We start from the raw sequence: 14,416 nt of genomic DNA, 5'->3' as shown, positions 1-14,416 counted from the left end.
TTTAGAAGTAAAATGAGAAAAATAGGAATGCTGGCAGATAGAAGTAAAATAGGAGAAATAGGAATGCCTGGAGATAAAGAGAAAAATAAGGCCTCCCCACAACACGGCAATGAGAGGGCTTGGATTCGGTCTGCCTGATTAGTAAGGCGATGAGCACCTGCGGGCGGCTAGCAGCTTATCCACCTCAGGTCACCGAAGACAGGCACGTTATCAACATCAACAAGTCTCCCCACAATACGGCAATGAGAGGGCTTGGATTCGGTTTGCCTGATTGGTAGGGCTTGTAAGCACCTGCAGGCAGTTCCAGCAGAGCAGAGCATGCGCTGCAGGGCACCGAACACAGGCACGCATCAGCGCCTAAAAACCTCCTCACAACATGGTGAAGAGAGGACCCGGATTCGGTTTGCCTGATTGATAGGGCTTGTAAGCACCTGTGGGCAACTCTAGCAAGCAGAGCAGAGTGTGTGCCACGGGGCACCGAAGACAGGCACGTATCAACGCCAAAAATAAAAAGAAAGGGGGATCTGTGGGGAGCAACTCTGACTAGACTGTTACTGGAATTAAGACTTATTTTATGCATCTGCTCTCCCACAATATGGCGCTGGGAGAGGAGGAAACAGCTTCTACACAGCTGCCTCCAGTTCAACCAATAAGCAGCAGGACCTGCTCCTGATTGGAGGAGAGCAGCGTACTCGGCGTGTGGGTAGCAGAGTTGGGATTGGTGGAAGAGGACTATAAAGGAGGAGAGAGACAACATGCAAAAGGAATATCTATCCAAATAACATCTGAGCAGCCCCCGAGAGAGCCGGCCGGTGGTGTGCCGCTCCCCCGCGGAAGTGGGGAAAGTGGCAGGGGGAACCGCCCTTCCATGGAGGCGGAAGGGTCGGTAGCCAACCCGGGAAGAACCAGCAGCAAACCTGGGGAGGGCCGAGCAGACCAAAGAATAGTGCAGGGTCCTGTGTCATTCCTCCGCGAAGAGGGGGAGCGACATAATGGTGCCACGACTCGGATATGAAGCCTAGGCAGGGTTTAGTGTCATTCCTCCGCGAAGAGGGGGAGCGACAGGATATCTCCATCGTTCTCCAAACCCGGGAAGTTCTCTGCTAGTATCTCACTAAAAAGGTCTTCTAATCCTTTCTCTCTCTCCATGCCTTCACGAACTCCTAGAACCTGAATGTTTGTTTTTTTAATAGTAGCCTGTAGATTCCTGGCAATATTTTTTAGATTTCTAATTTCCTCGTCTTTTCTTTGGTTTGACTTTATACTTTCCTGTGCTCTGTCTTCTTTTTTTTTTTTTTTTTTTTGACAGGCAGAGTGGACAGTGAGAGAGAGACAGAGAGAAAGGTCTTCCTTTGCCGTTGGTTCACCCTCCAATGGCCGCCGCGGCCGGCGCGCTGCGGCCGGCGCACCGCGCTGATCCGATGGCAGGAGCCAGGAGCCAGGTGCTTTTCCTGGTCTCCCATGGGGTGCAGGGCCCAAGCACCTGGGCCATCCTCCACTGCACTCCCTGGCCACAGCAGAGGGCTGGCCTGGAAGAGGGGCAACCGGGACAGAATCCGGCGCCCCGACCGGGACTAGAACCCGGTGTGCCGGCGCCGCTAGGCGGAGGATTAGCCTAGTGAGCCGCGGCGCCGGCCTTGTGCTCTGTCTTCTAAGTCTGATAGTCTCTCTTCTGCTTCACTCATTCTGTTTTTAAGGCTCTCTAATGCGTTTGTCATTTGATCCATTGAATTCTTCAATTCATTATGATTTCTCTTTAGAAACTAGATTGTGATAGCTGCACAACTTTTAAATATTATTTGTGCTGAATTGTACACTTTAAAAGCTTAAACTGGCAAATTTTATGTTTTATATGCCTTAGCATTATTAAAAATTTTATTATGGGCTGTCATTGTGGTGTAGTGGGTAAAACCACTGCCTGCAATATAGGCATCCTATATGGGTCCTGGTTCATGTCCTGGCTGCTCCACTTCTAATCTAGCTCCCTGTCATTGTGCCTAGGAAGGCACTGGAAAGTGGCCCAAGTCCTTGGGCCCCTATACCCATGTGGGAAACCCAGTAGAGTCTCCTGGCCCTCTCCCTTGTCCAGCCCCAGTTGGGGTGTGAACCAGTAGATGGTAGATATCTCTCTCTCTCTCTGTCTCTGTCTCTCTCTCTCTTGCTTTAGCTTTGCTTCTCTATCCATAATTATGCTTTCCAAGTAAACAAGTCTCTTAAAATTTTATTATGTAAAATACCAAAAGGCATTGAGTTGTACACTTGAAATGGTTGAATCATATGGTATGTGAATTATAACTCCATAAGACCACTTAAAAAGACACAGGGGATGGGCATTTAGTTTAGCAGTTAAGATGCCCATGGCCACACCAGAGAATCTGGGTTCAATTCTGGGGTCTGGTTTCTGACTCCAGGTTTTATTAATGCACACCCTAGGAGGCAGAAAATGATGGCTTAAGTACTTGGATTTCTACCACTCTCATGGTGTGAATTGCGCTCTTAGTTCCTAGTTTCAGCCCAGATCCAGCTATTGCAGGCATTTGGGGAGTGAATCAGTGGATTGGAGCTCTTTAACTACCTGTCTGTCTGCTTTTCTCTCTGTGTGTCTTTCTGCCTCTCGAATAAATTAAAACAGTATAAAATTTAAGAAAACCCCCAAACCTTACATTTCTAGAAAGCTAATTCTCAGATTGCACAAGTCATATACATTTTTAAGTTCTTTTAAGTTTTATAAAATTCTTCATTAGTATGTAATACTTATACATTTTTACGGTGTAAAGTGAAATGCTCGTCATTAAATGACATGATTTATCAAATCAATTAAATATTCACAGCAATAAGCTAGGGGAGAGAGACAGAGTTTCATAATATACTTGGCCTATGATATCAGCAGGTTAGATCACATCTGGGTATTGGTTTAAATGCCCTGTTTCTCTCATCATGTCAACCTTTGCCACTGATACTATGCTCAGGAGAACCAGAGATGAAATTTGAGCAAAGGTATTTTTAAGTGAAGGAAACCTGAAACCAATTATATATACTTACTGTATTATAAAGTTCCATGGGCAAATGTGCCTGTCCAAAACTGATGTTTGCCATAGGCCAAAGAACAGTTTTAAGTTGTTTTTCTTTATATATATATATATATATATATATATATATTATTTTATTTAATGAACATGAATTTCCAAAGTACAGCTTATGGATTACAATAGCTCCCCCCCATAACTTCCCTCCCACCCACAACACTCCCCTCTTCCACTCCCTCTCCCCTTCCATTCACATCAAGATTAATTTTCAATTATCTTTATATAGAGAGGATCAATTTAGCATATATTAAGTATATATTTCAACAGTTTGCACCCACACAGAAACACAAAGTGTAAAATACTATTTGAGTACTAGCTATAGCATTAATTAAACACCTAAGAGTAATTGTGTATTAATTACAGAGTTCAACCAATAGTTTTAAGCAGAACATAAAAAATACTAAAAGGGTAAAGTATTAAGTTCTTTTTTTTCTTTTTCTTTTTTTTTGTTATATAGTTATTTTTTATTTAATAAATGTGAATTACAAAGTGCAACTTTTGTATTGTGGCTTTCCCCACCCCAACCTCCCTCCCTCCCTCCCACGGCCCTCGCCTCTCCCACTCCCTCTCCCATCCCGCCCTTCATCAAGTTTCATTTTCAATTACCTTCATATACAGAAGATCAACTTAGTATATACTAAGCAAGGATTTCAACAGGTTGCCCTCACACAACCGCACAAGGTATAGGGTATTGTTCAACTAGTAGTGTTGCTTTTTAAGTTTCATAGTAGAACACATTAAGGACAGAGATCCTACATGGGGAGCATGTACCCAGTGACTCCCGTTGTTGATTTAACAATTGGCACTCTTATTTATGACGTCAGCAATCACCCGATACTCTTGCTATGAGCTGTCTAGGCTATGGAAGCCCCTTGAGTTCACCAACTCTGAACTTGTTTAGTCAAGGCCGTATCACAGTGGAGGTTCCTTCCTCCCTTCAGAGAAAGGTGCCTCTCTCCTTGGTGGCCTGTTCCTTCTGCTGGGGTCTTGTTCAGCAGGATTGAAGTTGTTTTTCATTTCTTAGAGGACGCATGCATCCAGATTAGGTGTCATTTATGGATGGCTGATTTAAGTCCTCATAAATACTGAACATTCTATGTATATTTAGTGTATCCTAAATATTAGGTGCTTCATGAATATTTAGTGTCTACTAGGTTCTTTCTGATCTATATTCTGTACACATACACCCTACTTTATGTCTAAAATGTCTCCTAGGGGCCAGACATTTGATGCAGCAGTTAAGTTGTTCTTGCGGCTTCTTCACTCCATATCAGAGTGCTGATTCAAATCTCAGTTTCCCTGCTCCCTGCTCCTGACCCAGTTTCTTGCTAACACACACCATGGAAGGCAGAGAATAATGGTTGAAATACTTAGATCCCTGTCATTCATAAGGGAGACCCAGATTGAGTTCCAGGCTCCTGGCTTTGATTTGGTCCAGCTCTGGCTGTTAGGAATTTTGGGAAGTGAACCAATGGATGGAGAATCTTTCTATGTGCCTGTCTCTCTGCCTTTCAAATAAATTAGAATAAATAAACAGAATTAAAAGTAATAGAAATTTAATATCAAAAATCCTATGTGTTAATATTCCTACTTGGCTTTGCTTAGTATGAAATTCTTTTCTAATTTGTTTTCTAGTCTTCTATAGCAGAATGCAGTTTTGTCAATCAGTACAGAAAATGCATATTCCAATTAGTTTGCAGCATTCTCATTTTATACATGAAGAAGCTGATATACAGAGGAATTAGATAACTTGAAGAATTTTCCAGCCAGGATCACACATGGAATTCAATGCCTGGTAGTTTGACTCCAAAACCCATCTTTTTAACCAGTATGCTCTACTGCCTCTGGGGATAAAGATGAGATAGGGTATTATAACAAAATAAGTTAGACATCATAAGAGAAGGTCTAAGTGCAATGGAGGCTCATTGGAGAAAGCCTTATGGAAAGGCTTTAAGGAAGTCCATCTGAAATGACTTAGAAAGAATGTAGGGCATGATTCCTAGCAAAAAAAAGAATGAAGTAGAAGTGTTACACTCTTTGTAACTTAAAACATTTAAACATATATAGTGTAACATTGTATGTGGTGCATTTGTGTCTTTTAGTTGAAGTTACAACCTAGGAGCAACCAGTTTTCTATTTCCACATTAACTTTTCAGGGAAGCTATCTACTGTTTAAATTAGAAGACATCTGCCCCTACCTGCTTCTTTTATCTATAGCTACACCAACTATAGCAATACCAGGTGCTTTATCTATTAGCACTGTCAATATTGAAAATTGGATTACTTTGGTGAAATGTGTGGCTTGTTAATCAGCATAATGAATGTTAAAAATGAATTCTTAGAAGTAAGTCCATAGGAATATATGAAGAACTATACAGCTTTACAGTTACAAACTTCATAGACTTCACAATTACAACTTTAGGAATATGGTGATTCTTTCCACTATGCCTGGCCTCCCACCCATACTCCCACTGCGCTTCCTCCTCCTTTTCTAATCCCCACTCTTATTTTTTACTGAGATTTATTTTTAATTGACTTTATACACATATGTTTAACTCTATGTTAAGTAAAGAGTTCAACAAATAGTATTTAAAAAAAAAAAACACAACTATTCCTCAATAGTCAAGACAAGAGCTTACTTCTCAAGATACAGTTTAAAACTTGCCATGGGACCCCAAGTCCCCCTAAGCTGGTGGTAAAAATACCATCTTAAGTGTTAAAGTGATCATATGGATAGGATTAAGGATCTGGTAATAGTAATAGAATTAAAAAGGAGTGAATGCTCCAATATGTGAAGCAGTCCACACAGCAGACTCAGAATGACAATCACTTTAAGTAGCACTCTGACCTTAGAATCAGCCTTTAAGGCATTCTGGTCTGACTGAAAAGCTTGAAAGAGCATTTCAGGCATGGAAAGCCAAGATACCATGGCAAAAACTGTTCTACATGAAGGACCTCAGTGGGTGAGACCCCAGTGGAAAGAAGTGGTCATCAAAGGAGGAGTTACTTTTCTCTGAATGGAGCAGAGAACTTCCACTTTGCTTATGGCCTTGTCTAAATAATAAGGGAGTTTGTGGATTCAAAAGGCTTCCACAGTATAGGCAGCTCATGTCAAGAGCCTTGGGCTATCACTGATGTCATACATAAGAGTGTTAATTGTTAAATAGTACAAAGTCTTCTGTATACCTTGCAGTCACTCTGTAGGATATCAGGCTTCAGTTCACATGCTCCAGTCCTGGGAATAGGGCTGTTGGTATTACAAGCCCCAGCAACAGTTACATTCTCCCAGAAGGACCTAGGAAGGGCACCTCCATATCACACAGTCCTAGAGCCACAGCTATTTGTGTCACAAGCCCCATCGTCACCCAGGATTGCCAGTGTGACAAGGAGGAAAGCTCCTTTTCTTTCCACCAGCACCAAGAACAAGGCCCTAGATATAACAATCCCTAGTGTAACTGACACCAAACTCTCTGGGGACTGAAGACACATGCCGTGGGAAGCCAACACTTACCTCAAAGTCACACTTTAACCACAAGCTGAGCCAACTAGACCACTGTATTACTTATAGACACAACTGATATCAATTAAAGCAAAGAAATCACTCAGAGCTTACACTTTGAGGCTCACTTAGAACCAGAGCCAAAGCAACAAACCAAGCGATACCCTGAATTCCACCTAAACCATAAACTCTATTGCAAGAAAACTTACTCCATAGAGAAGAAGGAACTATTACACCAGATGTGCAGATGTCAACAAAAGGAAATAGGAAACATGAAGAAAAATACTATGATACCTCCAAAGAACAATAGTTCTCCAGAATTAGACCCTGATCTGAAGGAAATCTGTGAAATGCCAGAAATAGAATTCAAAATAACCATTGTAAAGAAACTCAACACAATGCAAGATAATACAGACAGACAACTTAAAGAAATGAGGAAATCAAAGGGTGAAGTGAATGGAAAATTCACTATAGGGATTAGAAATCATTAAGAAGACTCAATAGGGCTGGTGCTGTGGAAAAGTGGATTAAGCCACTATTGGCATTACATACGAGTTCCTGTCCTGGCTGCACCATTTCCAATCCAACAACCTGCTAATTTGCCTGGGAAAGCAGTTGGAGGATGACTCAAGTGCTTGGTCCCCTGCACCCATGTGGGAAACCTGGAATAAGCTCCTGGCTCCTGGTTTTAGCCTGGCCCTGCTCTGGCCATTGTGACCATTTGGAGAGTGAACCAGCAAATGGAAGATTCTCTTTCTCTCTCTCTCTCAAATTCTGGCTTACAAAAGAAGAAATTTTGAAAATGAAAACCTCTGTCACTGAAATAAAAAAAACTGATTGAGAGCTTTAACAACAGAATAGACCAAGTGGAGGGAAAAATTTCTGCTCAAGAGGACAAAGTATTGGAAATAACCCAATCAAACAAAAATGAAGATAATTTTTTTTAATTTGACAGGTAGAGTTATAGACAGAGAGAGACAGAGAGAAAGGTCTTCCTTTCGTTGGTTCACGCCCCAAATGGCCACTACAGCCGGTGCTGCACTGATCCGAAGCCAGGAGCCAGATGCTTCTACCTGGTCTCCCATGCAGGTGCAGGGCCCAAGCACTTGGGCCATCCTCCACTGCCTTCCCGGTCCTCAGCAGAGCTGGACTGGAAGAGGAGCAACTGGGACTAGAACCTGGTGTCCATATGGGATGCTGCTGCCACAGTCGGAGGATTAACCAAGTAAGCCACATCACCGGCCCGAAGAAAAGAATTTAAAAAACTGAAGAAAGTCTATATGAAATAAAGGATACCATTAAGCAATGGAATATTTATATTGTAGGGATCCCTGAAGGGGAATAGAAGGAAAAGGCACTGAAAGCCATCTAAATAAAATAATAGCTGAAAATTTCCTTAGGTCTGAAAGAGATATAGATGTCAAGATACAAGAAAATCAACCAAGCAGACTCAACCAAAAAATATCTTCTCCAAGGCATATTGTAATTAAATGTTTCAAAAGTTAGAGGCAAGTAGAGAATCCTAAAGATAGAGAAAAGTGTCCATTAAAGATAAAAGAAAACCAGTTACAACAACAGCAGACATCTCAGTAGAACTACTACAGGTCAGAAAAGAGTAGGATTATATATTCAAGGTCCTAGAAGAAAAACAAAAGAAACAAACAAACAAACACCCTACAACTAATAATATTATATCCAACAAAGCTATCCTTTAGATGTGAAGGAGAAACAAAATATTTACCAGTAAGGAAGAACTGAGACAATTCATCACCACAAGACCAGCCTTATAAGAAATTCTGAAGGAGTCCTATATTAGAACTAAACATCATGCAAACAAATGAGAGTACCAAATTTTCTAACAGAGCAGGTGTAACCAGCAAGCAAGCAACAAAATGTCAGGTATTAATTTTTACCTATCAATACTAACCTTGAATGTAAGTGGATTAAATTCCCCAGCCAAAAGATGTAGGTTGACCAAATGGATAAAAAAACAAGACTCCACTATATGCTGCCTACAAGAAACTCACTTTACAAATAGACACACATAGACTGAAAGTGAAGGGCTAGAAAAAGATACATTGGTCAAATAGAAATCCAAAATCAGTAGGAGTAGGTATACTCACATCAGATAAAACAGATTTTAAATTAAAAAAAACTGTAAAAAGAAACAAAGAAGAACATTATACATTGATAAAGGATCAACTCAGCAAGAAGATGTAGCAATCATAAGTATATACACACCCAACAGAAGACTGCTAAGATAAGATATATACAGAAAATACTATTAGACCTAAAGGGACAGAGAGACTCCAATATAATAGTAGTTGGTGACTTCAACACCCCGCTCTCATAAATGGACAGGTCATCCAGACACAAAATCAACAAAGATACACGGGAGTTGAACCACACTATTGAGCAAATGGACCTAACAGACATTTACAGGACATTTCACCCAACGGTTATAGAATACACATTCTTCTTTCCAGCACAAGGAACATTTTCTAGGATAGACCATATATTAGGTTACAGGTCAAATCTCAGCAAATTTAAGAAGATTTAAATAATACCAAATATCTTCTCAGAAACCAAAAGGATAAAACTATAAATCAACAAGAACAATAGAACATTCATAAATATGTGGAAATTAGGCAACCTAAAACTGAATGACCAAGATGTCATTGAAGAAATTAAAAATGAAATAAAAAACTTTCTTGAAATACATGAAATTGAAAACACAATATGTCAAAACCTGTGGGGTACAGCACTAAAGAAGTAGTAAGAGGGAAGTTTATAGCATTAAGTGCTTATATTAAAAAAGAGAAATGTCTCAAGTAAGTGATCTAATGATGCAACTCAAAGACTTGGAAAAACCAAATCCAAAATTAGTAGGAGGTGAGAAATAACAAGGAGCTGAGCCGAAATAAAAGAGATTGAAATTTAAACAACAATACAAAGATCAGCTAACCGAAAAAGTTGGGTTTTTGAGAAGATAAACAAAATAGACAAACTTTTAGCCATAAGAACAAAGAAAAAGAAGAAAAAGCTCAACTGATTAAAATTAGAGATGAAGAAGAAGGCATTACAGCTGATATCACTGAAATACACAGGATCATCAGAAACTACTATGAAAAATTGTATGCTTACAAACTGGAAAACCTCAAAGAAGTAGATAAATCCCTGGATACATACAACTTAACACGATTAAATCAAGAAGATATAGAAAAGCTAAACATTTTCATAGAAAGCAACAAGATTAAAGCAGAAATTAAACATCTTCTATCAGCCCAGCAGACTCATAGAATGGCAGATGTCCTAAATAGCACTCTGGCCTCAGAATCAGCCCTAAAGGCATTCGGATCTGGCTGAAAAGCCCATGAGAGTATTTCAGGCATGGAAAGCCAAGACACTCTGGCAAAAGATCTCTGCGAATGAGATCTCAGTGGAAAGAACAGGTCATCAAAGAAGGGGGTACCTTTCTCTGAAGGGAGGAGAGAACCTCCACTTTGACTATGACCGTGTCTAAACAAGATAAGAGTCGGAGAACTCAGAGGGCTTCCATAGCCTTGGAAACTCATGACTGGAGCATAGGGAGATTACTGATGCCATAGACAGGAGTGTCAATTGGTAAAGTCAACAACAGGAGTCACTGTGCACTTACTCTTCATGTAGGATCTCTGTCCTTAATGTGCTGTACATTGAGATTTAATGCTATAACGAGTACTCAAACAATATATTCCACTTTGTGTTTCTATGGGGGTGCAAACTGTTGAAATCTTTACTTAATGCATACTAAACTGATCCTCTGTAAAAAAAAAAAAAATTATCAACTCCCAACTTGACTCTCACTGGGATTAAACATGACAATAGGTCTGATCTGATTTCATCATCATTTTAAAAAAATCATCTATTATTCCTCACTTTATGTTTCTGTGTGGGAGCAAACTGTTGAAATCCTTACTTAATGTATACTAAGCTGATCTTCTGTATATTAAGATAATCGAAAATGAATCTTGATGTGAATGGAAGGGGAGAGGGAGTGGGAAAGGGGAGGGTTGTGGGTGGGAGGGACGGTACGGGGTGAAGCCATTGTAACCCATAAATCGTACTTTGGAAATTTATATTCATTAAATAAAAGTTAAAAAAAAAAGATACAATCCACTACTGTGGATTTTAATAACATAAAACTGCTGAGGTTTTCATAAATGAACTGAGAAGTTTTACTTATTAATTTACTCTAGTAGCACTTTTCCTGGTTTAATTAAGCATTCCAATTATCATCTGTTTTCTGTTTGCAGTGATTCATAAATTAATAACAATAACGATAGCAAGAGAAAACTTTAATAAAAATATATTCATATTTAAAAAAAAAAACATCTTCTATCAGGAAAAAGTCCAGTACTTAATGGCTTGACTACTGAATTCTACAAAACATTTAAAGAGGAACTAACTCCAATACTTTTTAAAAATATTTTTCTAAAATATTGAACTGGATGGAACTCTATCAAACTCTTTTTATGAATGCAGCATCACTTGATACCAAAACTAAACAAAGATACAACACAAAAAGAAAACTACAAACTTATCTCCTAGATGAACATAGATGCAAAATTCTCAACAAAATAGTAGCAGAATGAATCCAGAAGCACATTAAAAAGATCATACATTGCCAGAGTGCTATTTAGGACATCTGCCATTCTATGAGTCTGCTGTGTATCCCGCTTCCCATGTTGAATCGTTCTCTCCCTTTTTGATTCTATCAGTTAGTATTAGCAGACACTAGTCTTGTTTGTGTGATCCCTTTGACTCTTAGACCTCTCAGTGTGATCAATTGTGAACTGAAATTGATCACTTGGACTAGTGAGATGGCATTGGTACATGCCACCTTGATGGGATTGTATTGGAATCCCCTGGCACATTTCTAACTCCACCAATTGGGGCAAGTCTGACTGAGCATGTCCCAAATTGTACATCTCCTCCCTCTCTTATTCCCACTCTTATATTTAACAGGGATCACTTTTCAGTTAAATTTAAACACCTAAGAATAATTGTGTGTTAATTACAGAGTTCAACCAATATTCGGATCTGGCTGAAGAGTCCATGAGAGTATTTTAGGCATGGAAAGCCAAGACAGTCTGGCCAAAAAAGACCTAAATGAAAGATCTCTGCGAGTGAGATCCCAGTGGAAAGAACGGAGGTACCTTTCTCTGAAGGGAGGAGAGAACTTCCACTTTGGCTATGACCCTGACTGAATAAGATAGAAGTCTGTGAACTCAAAAGGCCTTGGCAACTCATGACTAGAGCCTAGGGAGATTACTGACACCATAAACAAGAGTGTCAAATTGTTAAGTCAACAACAGGAGTCACTGTGTACTTACTCCTCATGTGGGATCTCTATCCTTAATGTGTTGTCCAATGTGAAGTAATGCTATAACTAGTACTGAAACAGTATTTTACACTTTGTGTTTCTGTGTGGGTAAAACTGATGAAATCTTTACTTAATATATACTAAATCGATCTTCTGTATATAAAGAGAATTGAAAATGAATCTTGATGTGAATGGAATGGGAGAGCGAGTGGGAGATGGGAGGGGTGTGAGTGGGAGGGAAGTTATGGGGGTGGGGGAAGCCATTGTAATCCATAAACTGTACTTTAGAAATTTATATTTACTAAATAAAAGTTAAAAAAAATGGAGAAAAATTTAAAAAAAAAAGATCATACATTGCAATCATATGGGATTTATCTCAGAGATGCAAGGGTGGTTTAACATTTGCAAATCAGTAAATGTCATAAATCACATCAATAGAAGGAAAAACAAAAACCATATTGTCATCTGAACAGATGAAGAGAGAGCATCTGATAAGATTCAACATCTCTTAGTGGTAAAAACTCTCCACAAGTTATGTATAGAAGGAACATATCTCAAAATTATAAAGGCTATAGATGACAAAACAATAGGCAATATCATACTGAACCAGGAAAAGATGAAAGCATTTTCCCTCAGAACTGGAACAAGACATGATATCTACTTTCACCACGACTACTCAATATATTACTGGAAGTAATATATAGTAGGAGGAGTTAGAGAGGAGAAAAAATAAATAGCATCAAAATTGGAAAGAAGAAAGTAAAAATACTCAAATATGCAGATGACATGATATTGTCATGTCATCAGGAAAAATCTAAACACTTCAGCAAAAAGCTGTTAGAACTGATAAACCAATTAAGTAAAGTTGCAGGTTACAAAATTAATATACAAAACCCAGAAACTTTCTATATGCTAATTATGAACTCACAAAGAGAAATCAAGAAGAAAATCCTATTCACAATAGCCATAAAAATAAAATATTTATGAATAAACTTAGTCAAAGAAATGAAAAATCTTTTTTTTCAAATTTTTTTTTACTTTTTTCTTTTACAGGCAGAGTTAGACAGTGAGAGAGAGAGAGACAGAGAGAAAGGTCTTCCTTTCGTGGCTCACCCCCCAAATGGCCGCTATGGCCGGCACACTGTGCTGATCCAAAGCCAGGAGCCAGGTGCTTCCTCCTGGTCTCCCATGCGGGTGCAGGGCCCAAGAACTTGGGCCATCCTCCACTGCCTTCCCGGGCCACAGCAGGGAGCTGGGACTGGAAGAGGAGCAAGTGGGACAGAATACAGCACCCCAACCAAGACTAGAACCCAGGGTGCCAGCATCGCAGGTTGAGGATTAACCAAGTGAGCCGTGGCACCGGTCACTTTTTTTTTAAATTTATTTGACAGTTAGACAGTGAGAGAGAGAGAGAGAGAGAGAGAGAGAGAGAGAGAAAGGTCTTCCTTCCGTTGGTTCATCCCCCAAATGGCCGCCATGGCCAGAGCTACACCAGTCCGAAGCCAGGAGCCAGGTGCTTCCTCCTGGTCTCCCATGCGGGTGCAGGGGCCCAAGCACTTGGGCCATCTTCCGCTGCCTTCCCAGGGCATAGCAGAGCTGGACTGGAAGAGGAGCAACAGGGACTAGAACCCGGCACCCATAGGGATACCAGTGCTGCAGGTGGAGGATTAACCAAGTGAGCCATGGCGCCGGCCCCAAAGAAATGAAAAATCTTTACTATAAAAATTATAAAATACTGATGAAAGAAATCACAAAAATGGAAAGATATTCCTTGCTTGTGGATTGGAAGAATTAATATTGTTAGGTCCATACTACCTAAACGATCTATAGATTCAGTGCAGTTCCCATCAAAATATCAATGACATTCTTTAGAGAATTAGAGAAAAATCCTAAAATTCATTTGGAATCACAATAGACCCAGAATAGCCAAAGTGATCCTGAGAGGGCAAAAATATCATGTGAGGTGGAGCCAGTGTTGTGATGCAGTGGGTTAAGTTGCTGCCTGCAATGCTGGCATTCCATATGAACATCCCTGTAAGTCCCGGGTGCTCCACTTCCAATACAGCTCCTTGCTAATGTGCCTGGGAAAGCAGCAGAGGATGGACAAAATGCTTGAGCTCCTGCACCCATGCGGGAGAAACAGATGGCCTTCCAGACTCCTGGTTTTTGTCTGGCCCAGCTTCAGCCACTACAGTCTCTTGGGGAACGAACCAGTGGATAGCATATCTCTGTCTTTTTCTGTCTCTCTTTGCCTCAGCATGCTGGCCGAAGCGCATCGGCCACGGTGGCCATTGGAGGGTGAAGGAAGACCTTTCTCTCTGTCTCTCTCTCTCACTGTCCACTCATTCACTCTGCCTGTCAAAAAAACAAAACAAAACAAACCCCACAGAGTTCCAGAAATACACTTTCAAAGACCCATATGGGGTACCGGCGCCACAGGCGGAGGATTAACCTACTGAGCCATGG

This window comes from Oryctolagus cuniculus, chromosome X, assembly GCF_964237555.1.
Source record: "Oryctolagus cuniculus chromosome X, mOryCun1.1, whole genome shotgun sequence".
Taxonomy (NCBI): domain Eukaryota; kingdom Metazoa; phylum Chordata; class Mammalia; order Lagomorpha; family Leporidae; genus Oryctolagus; species Oryctolagus cuniculus.
Note: the sequence above shows the minus strand (reverse complement) of the source record.